Source organism: Arachis hypogaea, chromosome 11 (assembly GCF_003086295.3).
Source record: "Arachis hypogaea cultivar Tifrunner chromosome 11, arahy.Tifrunner.gnm2.J5K5, whole genome shotgun sequence".
In the NCBI taxonomy this organism is placed as follows: Eukaryota; Viridiplantae; Streptophyta; class Magnoliopsida; order Fabales; family Fabaceae; genus Arachis; species Arachis hypogaea.
The window spans coordinates 14,395,419-14,405,997 of record NC_092046.1 but is presented as its reverse complement, the minus strand read 5'-3'; the positions used below and the strand labels follow the sequence as shown (position 1 = coordinate 14,405,997).

At 28.4% G+C, this 10,579-nt stretch overlaps 1 long non-coding RNA gene across 1 annotated transcript; it reads right to left on the bottom strand.

Moving 5' to 3' along the window:
• Positions 1–2,194: 2,194 nt before the first annotated feature.
• On the bottom strand, positions 2,195–9,207 carry LOC140176316 (uncharacterized). The gene is made up of 2 exons (XR_011867281.1): positions 8,471–9,207; positions 2,195–2,594 (listed from the first exon to the last, which is right to left on the bottom strand). It is a non-coding gene; the product is annotated as an uncharacterized lncRNA (long non-coding RNA).
• Positions 9,208–10,579: the final 1,372 nt, after the last annotated feature.

Genomic DNA, 10,579 nt, shown 5'->3' with positions numbered 1-10,579 from the left:
AATTGCAATAGAAAAACCCTAGTAATGCATATAATTTAGATTTGGAACATATCAAAGATTGTAGTATACACTATAATAAAGTAGAGTTGTAATAAACATCTGGATTAATTATATGATGCATTATTTATTGTGCGAAAGTTTTTCTTGATTTGAATCAGTTAAATAATTGATAAAGTTAAATGAAAATAATCAACATATATCTAGTCAAGATATATTTTAATAGTCCAAAATATAAAAATCTTATTTCATCAAGATAAATCGTACTTCAAAAAAAAAAATTAAAATTGCCTAGTACAATCTATAACTATTTTAACTAAATAAATGTGTTCTTGAAAGACACGATTAATATTTGTCTAATAAGAAGCATCATAGAATCATAGGATCTTAAGATTGAAGGACAGATTGATGTATCTTTTTATTCCAAGTAGAAATAACGAAATCTTTTATCATATCCTGCTTCGGATTGTACTCTCTGTTCACCAAATCCACAACAAGACACATACTCGCATCCTAGAGTAATCATTCACAACCTATCAGACATAAACAATGCCATGGGATAAACTACGCATTTATATAGACATTTTTCTTATTGGTTCTCTAATAGTGGTAGAGGATCATCCATTGAGCAATCCAAATACCACCGTCATTCCTTCACCACATTTCAAGTCACACATTAATAAAGCAATATTATAAAAAATAGCAGTGTTATTAAATCCATACTTACAAAATTCGTATTTTTACACTTTTTGGTAGGTTGTTGCGGGACAACTAACTCATGAAACTTATACTTAGTAAATTAAAAGTTTCTATTGAAAGTTATTTTTTGGAAGTTTTTGTCTGATAAAATCTTTTCAAGGTATGTTATCACACCGTCAATGACGCTCTTATGCTTTAGCATCAAAGATTTTTTTATCTAAATTAATTAAATATATTATTTATCGAAATTTTTAACGCAAAGAATATTTATTGATATACACAACTTTATATATCTCGGGTACTGTGACCCAAGAAACATTTTTTAAATCAAATATTTAATTAACCATACGAATAGAACAATACGAGTACATAATGTTATAGTTAAATCATTACAATAATACAATATTTCGGGTACACTGACATTAAACTCATTGTGCCTATATCTCAGATACTGAATACCCAATTTATGCACAGCTTCGCATTGTGCCATATCCCGGGTGCACCCGAGATACATTTAGTTTTTGTTAAATCGTAGCTCGGTGACTGAGTATTTGAGATATGTGTTTAATCTGTCTTGGGTCACATTATCTTAGATTTGTAAAGTTGTGTATATCAATAAATATTATGTGAGTTCGAAATTTTGTTGAATAATATATTTAATTAATTTAAATAAAAAAATCTCCCAGCATCAATGTACGACCTTTGAATAAGTCCAGATATAACATGATTTCATAAAGCATCTCAACCACCATGAAAAACTAACGGTCATTAAGATGAATTGGCAAAATCTACAACATTCAAATAATAAATTTAATTATATTTCTAGTATATTTTGAAAGATATATTGATATTGAAGAGTAAAATTTGAACTGCTAATAAACTTTCGAGGAATATAGGTGGCAAATATCGATGGTGGTCAAGATTACCTGCACTTTGATCCGAATGACACTTTGGTGAGATTAAACAAACTAAGATAAATACTATGGAATAAAGACAATCATGAATGCATTTCACTAATTCAGATTTTAAATTTTTGAATTTCAACTATATTGAGGATGATAACAAATTTCTATTATTAAAAGTTCTAGATATTCTAGTTTATTCTTTAAAAGATAGTAACATTGTTCACCGTGTACATATACGCTAACATCATGATTATACAAGTAATGCATATATGTAGGTTTAATTGCAATAGGAAAATCCTAGTTATGCATGTATTGAATTTGGATTTAGAACATATCAAAGATTGTAGTATACACTGTAATAAAGTAGAGTTATATTTGATATCTGAATTATTTATTTGCAAAAGTTTGTCTTGATTGAAATTCGTTAAATAATTGATAAAGTTAAATAGAAATGATCAACATATATCTAGTCAAAATATATTTTAATAATCCAAAATATAAAGATCTTATTTCATCATCAAGATAAATTGTTATTCAAAACATATTAAAATTGTCTAGTTAAATATATAACTATTTTTTTTGGAGATAAAATCTATAACTATTTTAACTAAATAAATGTGTTCTTGAAAAACACAATTAATATCTTTTCAATAAGATGCATCATAAAAGGAGATTCTAAGGTCCACTTAATGGCTGTAATCTCAGAAATGGAATTTCCAATAACCACAGTATCATCAACATATATTAACAAGATTCACACTTCTCCCATAATCTTAATGAATATACTATAATCGAAAATAGTTTGTTGATACCCACGAGAAAGAAAAAGATTGGAGAGTTTTTCATATCATATTTGATTAGATTGGCGCAATCCATACAAATATTTGTGGAGATGACAACATTGATTTGGAAGATTGGAAGAGAGGCTCAGTAGCAGCTCCATGTATACCACTTCGATAAATTGCCACAAAATAATGCATTATTGACGTCAAACTGCTAAATTGACCATTGTTTAATAGAATTCAAAGCCATAATTCTAACAAACTTGTAAATTTCATAAAAGATTCCAATCTTAACAGAATAATTTTATATGATGAGTCACTACATTTAGAAAAAAGAGAGGTGAGGAGATGTGAAAATGATCTAATCTGGTTAGGCCCGATTTTGCTTAAGTTTAGCCAAGTATAATGTCTAGCTAGTCCAATAAATAGAAAGAATGTGAAAAAATAGAGTAAATAGTTATTTCTGACTATAAAAATTTGAACGCTGACAAAACTGACCATAAAAAATTGAAAACTAAAGTTATACCATACAAAATAAGTTTTGTTTGATAAAAATGGCTAATTATTAATTTTTTTATAATTCCGTAAATATCTTCTCCTTTTCTCTTCCTTTCTCATCCTTCTTAATTTCGATCGCTACATGTTATCCGGAACGAGATGGTTTCTGAGGTTAGAAGATTAGGACAAGTTTCGGTGATTGACTTGGTGGACACTACTGGTGTTGACTTGTACTATGTTGAGAAGCAGGTTCAGCGAATTGTGGCGGATCACACTGAGTTCATGCTGAGTTCTTGCGCAACCAGCAATGCCGCTAGGAGCAGCGCAACGGTAAGCGCCGCAAGATGGTCTCCGATCTCAAGCAGAGGGAACGCGATGCCGTTGCTCTTGATCCTGCCGCGAAGGTGAGGGAAGAGGAGGAGAGGATTGCAAGGCAGCTCAAGAAAAAGATTGTGATGATTAGGGCTATGCTTGCGAAGAAAGGGGCGCCGGAGGCTGCTGCTTTTAAGGCAGCTGAGAAGACGGAGGCAAAGAGTGGCGATTTTTAGTGGGATCCGAGTTAAGTCTCAAAGTAGTCCCTGAAGTTGCACTCGAGCCTCAAAGTAATCCTTAAAGTTAATAATTATCCAAATTTATCCTCAAGATTGCACTCCGGAACTCATAGTAGTCCCTGAGGTATTTTCCGTTCATCAGAACCTTGAAACGACGTCGTTTTGAAGAAAGAAAAAAAGAAAAAAAGAAGCGTAGAAAACGTCGTCGTTTTATATTTAAAAAAAATCCCCTTCTTCTTCTTCTTCTTCAACAGATCACAAAAATAAAAACCAACAACACAAAATATCACAAAAAAAACCGCATTAATCAGAACAGACCAATCAACCTAAACAGCAACAAGCACAAAAAATAGCAACAATAAAAAAACAGTAATAATTACATAATAGAAAATAACTAAAATTAATCATTGTTATATTGAAACAGGATCAGCAGCAACAATCACCCAGAACATTAAAGAACAATGATTGAATAACTAAAAAAATAAAAAAAATCATCATGGCTGAGAGAAAAAACCGTACCAGAAGAAAGAAGAGGGAAGCAGAGGGAGATAGAGCGGAGATGGAGGCTGGCGAGTGGCGTGGCAACAAGACGAAGGCTGGCGAGCGGCGCAACGATGACAGAGAAGGTTGAGGCTTTGTGCCTCTGCCTCTGTACTGTGTGTTTGAGTGTGAGAGACTAGGTTGGGATGGGGGATGAGCGGCGCAGCACTGAAACGGAGGCCGACGAGATCGAGAGACGGTGACAGCGAGGGTTGACAAGAGCTCTTTGTGAGTGTGAGAGTATGATTGGGGAGGTGGAGGGCGTCAGGTTAGGAAGGAGAAGGGAAAAAAGAAGGATCTCAGATTGGGAAAGTAAAAGAGGAAAAGGAAGGAAAAGAGCATCAAGTTGGGAAAACAGAATGGAAAGGGAAAGGGTTGGGGGAGGGAATGGGGATGAGTTGGGAATGGGAAAGGAAAAGGGTTGGGAATTTTTTTTGGGGGCGGGGGGACTTTTCTCAACGCTTCTTCTTTCCTTTATTATTTCTTTTCCAAAATGACGTCATTTTGAGGTTCCGATGAACGGAAAATGTCTCAGGGACTACTGAGTCCTAAAGTGAAACTTTGACCATAAATTTAGGTAATTAACTTCAGGGATTATTTTGAGACTCGAGTGTAATTTTATGGACTATTTTGAGGCTTAACTCGTGGGATTATGAGAAGATTCCGAAGGTTTCATGGGAGAAAACAGGCAAGGATTATTCGGTAGCTATATGGGAGAAGTGAGAGCAGAGGAGCAGATTCGGTGGGATAGTAAATTTTGTAGTGGTAGTTATAGAAGAAAAATGAAAAAGAAAGAAAAAAAGAAAGGTATTTATAGAATTATAAATAAAAATTTAATAATTGATATTTTTGTTAGACGAAACTTATCTTATACATGGATATAATTTTTGTTTCAATTTTTTATGATTACTTTTGTTAACATTCGAATCCTTCATAGTAAAAAATGATTATTTATTCAAAAAATATATATAGATATACAAAGGTATAGATTCAATGATCTTCCTAAAGATCCAAAATTTGATATTTAAACAACTAAAAAATTGTGCTAAATCTTATGATATATATAAATATTGGTACTCTTTTCTTCTTCGTGGCGATTTTTTCTTTCTTTTTATTTTTAAAGAAATCAAAGGTAATTTATCATTATCAACAAAGAAAAAGTTAAGATAAAAAAAATTCTAACATTACTATAGGAATCCATAATAAAGTGTGTGCGAATGTATACAGTGTAAGGGCGAAAAATAAAAAAAAGCAAAAAATATATTTAGTTCTTTTGTACCTATTGTAAGACAATAGATATGGAGAGAGGAAATCAATTTGGTTTTAAGTTTGTCTGAATATAAAATTTGGTGACAATTTTTTTTATAATAGATTTTATGTGAAGTTGTTAGTTGAAAATTGTTAAATAATTTAACATGTTAAACTAAATTATACGGTGAATGCTATCCAACCCTTCTAAAATAACATGTAAGTTACCCTTCATTATGTGTCACATTGTAATTAGTTCTTATCTTAACCATAGTTGGGTTATTTTATAATTTATTATTCTTAAAATATCAAAGCTCCACTCCCTTTAATTGAAGCACATTCCACTCCTCCATATTTTGTTCATCACTTCATCACCTAAATTCGGTCCTTCCAAGCACCGTCACGTTCGTGACAAGAAGCGCCAATGTCATCGCCATCTACTGGCCTCCCACACAACTTCTCTTTCTTTAGTGCATAATCTCTTAGTCACGTCGTTGAATTCCGTCGCCCATAACTTGTCCTTCCCAGTATAGTCAGCGCCTCTTTTTGCCATGGATCACTGCTTATCCACATAATTAATGGTTAATTTTGGTTATTAAATTTTTTTATTAAAAAAAACATATCTTTATTTAATTACGTGATGGAACATATATTTATATGTAAAATATAATATAATAAAATAAATCTATTCAAAGTATTTAAAAGTATAATTAAAATTATGAATATACAAATATAATAATAAAATTTGTACTCCAAACAAATAAACATATTTTTTTTATCATACATATATTATTTAAAAAATAAATATATTATTAAAATTAATAACAGAAATTTAAAATGATAAAATTTAACTTTTTTACCGTATTTTTATAGTATTTTTATTTTTTTAATTTATTAGTATTTTATTATTTAATTAATAATTAAACAAATTATTTTTATGAAAAATTATTTTTTGTATTATATTAGAGAAGAGACTAATATAACAGTTTAAAAAATAAATTATATAAATATTTAAGAGATAAATATGAAATACATATCTAAAATAAATAAAACAGACAAAATGGGAGTACTCTTAAAAAATGGAAAATTATTTTTGTCTGTTTTATTTATTTTAGGCATGTATTTCATATTTATCTCTTAAATATCTATCTATCTAATTTACTTTTGTATTTAAAAATTTTAATATTATCTATTTTTTATTTAAAAATCATTTTTACATTATTTTTTAAACTGTTATATTGGTCTCTTCTTTAAGATAATACAAAAAATAATTTATCATGAAGATAATTTATTTAATCATTAATTAAATAATAAAATACGAATAAATTAAAAATTAAAAGAATAAAAATACTATAAAAAATACTTGTAAGAAAGTTAGATTTTATCATTTTAAACTTGTGTTATTAATTTTAACAATTTATTATTTTTTAAAATAATTTATGTACGATAAAAAATATTTTTTTTTATTTTAATTATACTTTTAAGTACTCTAGATAGAGTTATTATATTATATTTTACATATGAATATATGTTTTATCGTGTAATTAAATAAAGATTTGTTTTAATAAAAAAATTTAATAGCCAAACTAAACATTACTTAGGTATGTATTTCATATTTATCTCTTAAATATTTATATAATTTATTTTTTAAACTGTTATATTGATCTCTTCTCTAATATAATATAAAAAATAATTTTTCATAAAAATAATTTGTTTAATTATTAATTAAATAATAAAATACTAATAAATTAAAAATTAAAAAATAAAAATACTATAAAAAATACGGTAAAAAAGTTGAATTTTATCATTTTAAATTTCTGTTATTAATTTTAATAATATATTTATTTTTAAATAATATATGTATGATAAAAAAAATATGTTTATTTGTTTGGAGTACAAATTTTATTATTATATTTGTATATTCATGATTTTAATTATACTTTTAAATACTTTGAATAGATTTATTTTATTATATTATATTTTACATATAAATATATGTTCCATCACGTAATTAAATAAAGATATGTTTTTTAATAAAAAAATATAATAACCAAATTAATCAATAATTATGTGGGTAAGCAGTGATCCACGGCAAAAAGAGGCGCTGGCTATACTAGAAAGAGAGGTTGTGTGGGAGGGCATGGCGATGACGTTGGCGCTTCTTGTCACGAACGCGACGGTGCTTAGAAGGACCAAATCTAGGTGATGAAGTGATAAACAAAGAATAGAGGAGTGGAATGTGCTTCAATTAACGGTAGTGGAGCTTTGATATTTTAAGAATAATAAATTATAAAATAACCCAACTATGGTTAAGATAAGAACCAATTATAATGTGACACATAATGAAGGGTAACTTACATGTTATTTTAGAGGGGGTTGGATATCATTCACCAAAACACTTAGAACATACATGACATACATTTTTTATTAGTTTTTTATTTTTATTTACCCTATCATATACACTAAAACATCAAACACTAACTACACAACAATTCTTTTGACATTGTCATCAAAATTATTGTGAATTAAAATTTTATTACTATTCTTACAATGGTTTTACATCTCTCTCCTCATTTGGATGAAAGTGAAATTCTTTGGTTTAGCTTTTTCTAATCGAAGTAATCTAATCTGTTGGATAAAATTATTTACCATGTAGTGTAGGAGAATGAGTGAAATAGTTGATGATAAAGTTACTGGAGGAAAAATAGGAATATTATGAAAATAAGAACATGCTCAAAAATAAAAATTCATTAAAAAGTTTAGGTCTGGGATACAGAATCTATATCCCTCTCTGTAACCCAAACACAAGTTTTTTTCCCTGCCTCTGTCACAATATGGTGAGATACAAATTAAACACACTTTTCTCAACTATCACTCTATAAGAACAACTTCTCTAAACTCATATCAATCAAAACAACAAAACAAATATAATTCTTAAATATTCTAACTAATTACCATTTCTGCTAAGGTTCATTTACTTCATTAGTTCATTATTACTCCAAAAATTTACTCATTCTAATTAAATTATTGTAAAACTTAATTCCAACACCTACTTCAACCGGAGCAATGTTTGAAAAAATACTAAATTTATGTCTGAAAAAGTACTAAATTTTTTATCATCACTTAGAAAGATGGAAGACACAAACCATCTTTAATTAGCATCCAATTTAACACCAACTAACATGACATTTCATCATAATCTGAAACCAGAGCTTCACTATATATATATATATTGAAAAAAAAAACCTACCTTATAAGTTAATTAGTAGGATTCTGACTTGGCTTCTGATCCATAAACCCACTAATTGACATCATTTTTGCGTGCAAGATCTCAGATCTATTCTCCTCCATCTCCACCAACGAAAAATTTAATTTTATTCGAAACAAAAATGACAATAAACACAAAGCGGCTAGATTGAAAGTTTTACATCTCATTTGATTTATAAACAAAAATAAAATAAAAAATGCAGATCTGCAAGAAGAAATCATAGTCCATAGATGAAACAAGGAGAAGACGATAAATGTCTTTGGAATTGGGATCATTGCATGCAAAAATGATGAGAATTGAATGGATTCCGCGATTGGAAGAAACTGCATGCGTTTGCAAAAATTAGAACCCATTAATTGACATCATTTTTGCGTGCAAGATCTCAGATCTATTCTCCTCTACTCCACCAGACAAAAATCTAATTTTATTTGAAACAAAAATGACAATAGACACAATTAAAGTGGCTAAATTAAATATTTTGTATCTCTTTGATTTATGAATAAAAATAAAATAAAAAAAATACAAATTTGCAGAAAAAATCAAAGTTTATGGATGAAGATGGAAAATATCTATGGATTTGGGATCATTGCACGCAAAAATGATGAGAATTGAATGGTTCCGCAATTAAAAGAAGCCGCATGCGTCTGCAAAAATTAGGTCAATATAAATTGGGATTGAAAAGAGAGAGAGAGAGTAAATGGAAGAGGCTGAGCTCTACAAAAGAGTCAAACCCAATATTAAGACAAACTTAATGGCATTTATTGAATGTATTTTTTGTATGGTGTCTGATATTTTTTTATTTGATTTACATGGATTATGTTCAATGAATGTTTTCAAATTTATTACTTAACAATAATATAAAAACTTAAATTTTGTATATATTTTACTAAATAGTTCTTAATGGGTGATTTTAATATGCATCAGTTTTATTATTATTATTGGCATATGTGCAAGTCAAAATACATTTTATTTATTACCTTTATATAGCACAAAGTATACAAAATTATTATTTTGTTATTAATAATAAAAGGATTATATACACATAAAAAATTACTTACCAAATAAATTATGATATATTTATTTATAAATAAATGTATTATTATATATATTTATAATATGTATTTTATATATGTGTATGGTTTTTTATGTGCACTTGTTATAAATGTGAGAGGACTAGAATTTAACAAAATTTGTTAATGAGTGATAAAAAAATTAGTTAAAAGTAAAAAGTACGTCTTTATGAGTGTTTAATAATAAATAATAATTGTTAGCAAAATAGTTTTTCTTTCCATCCATGTCACCATCTATTTTATTTTCACGGAAATAAAATCTACTACCTTTGAGAAAAAAGAATAGTTTCTGTTTCCTCCATGTTCAACTTAGAATTTAACTTCAATGTAAAATTATTTTACACTCTTTACCAAAACAAAAATTATTTTTAACTTATATTAATTAATTAAAGAAACTTTTTGTTATATTATTTTTACACGAAAAGAAAAGGGTTTTTTTCTTTTTCTTTTTTCTAGGTATCGGTAACAATGAAACTGGCCCAAAGCCCAAAGCCCAAAGCCCAAAGCCCAAAGGGACCTTTTTTAATTTTGATTCTGCATTTGATTCGTGGGCGTTTTCCCAAACTGGAACGAGCACAAAATGCCTTTTGCTCTAGTCCTTTTCTTGTTTCTAATTTCTATTAATCTTAATGGAAATATTATATGAAAATATTTTTTTTTCAGTGCAGTGTTTTATTTTGTTTTTTCTAATTGTGATTAGGGTTAGGGACTTAGGGTGTTGCTGCACTGTTTTGAGTTGATTTATTTATGGTGGATCGTGTTAGTTGGCTCAAAGCCTCAAACTAACATAATCTTTTTACAATATTACAAATTTTGTTTTTTTTTTTGTTTTCTTTGGAATGTTTTTTTTGTAATACCAATTTTGTTCATTATCAGGCCACAAAACAAAAAACTGGTATATTGGTTACTCACTTCCTCTAGGCCTTCCGAGCCCAAATGAGCATAGTTCTATTTTGATATGGAGTCCATACTACACATCCAATTTTTTTTTATAACTAAGTTCACCAAGGAATTTTTTATT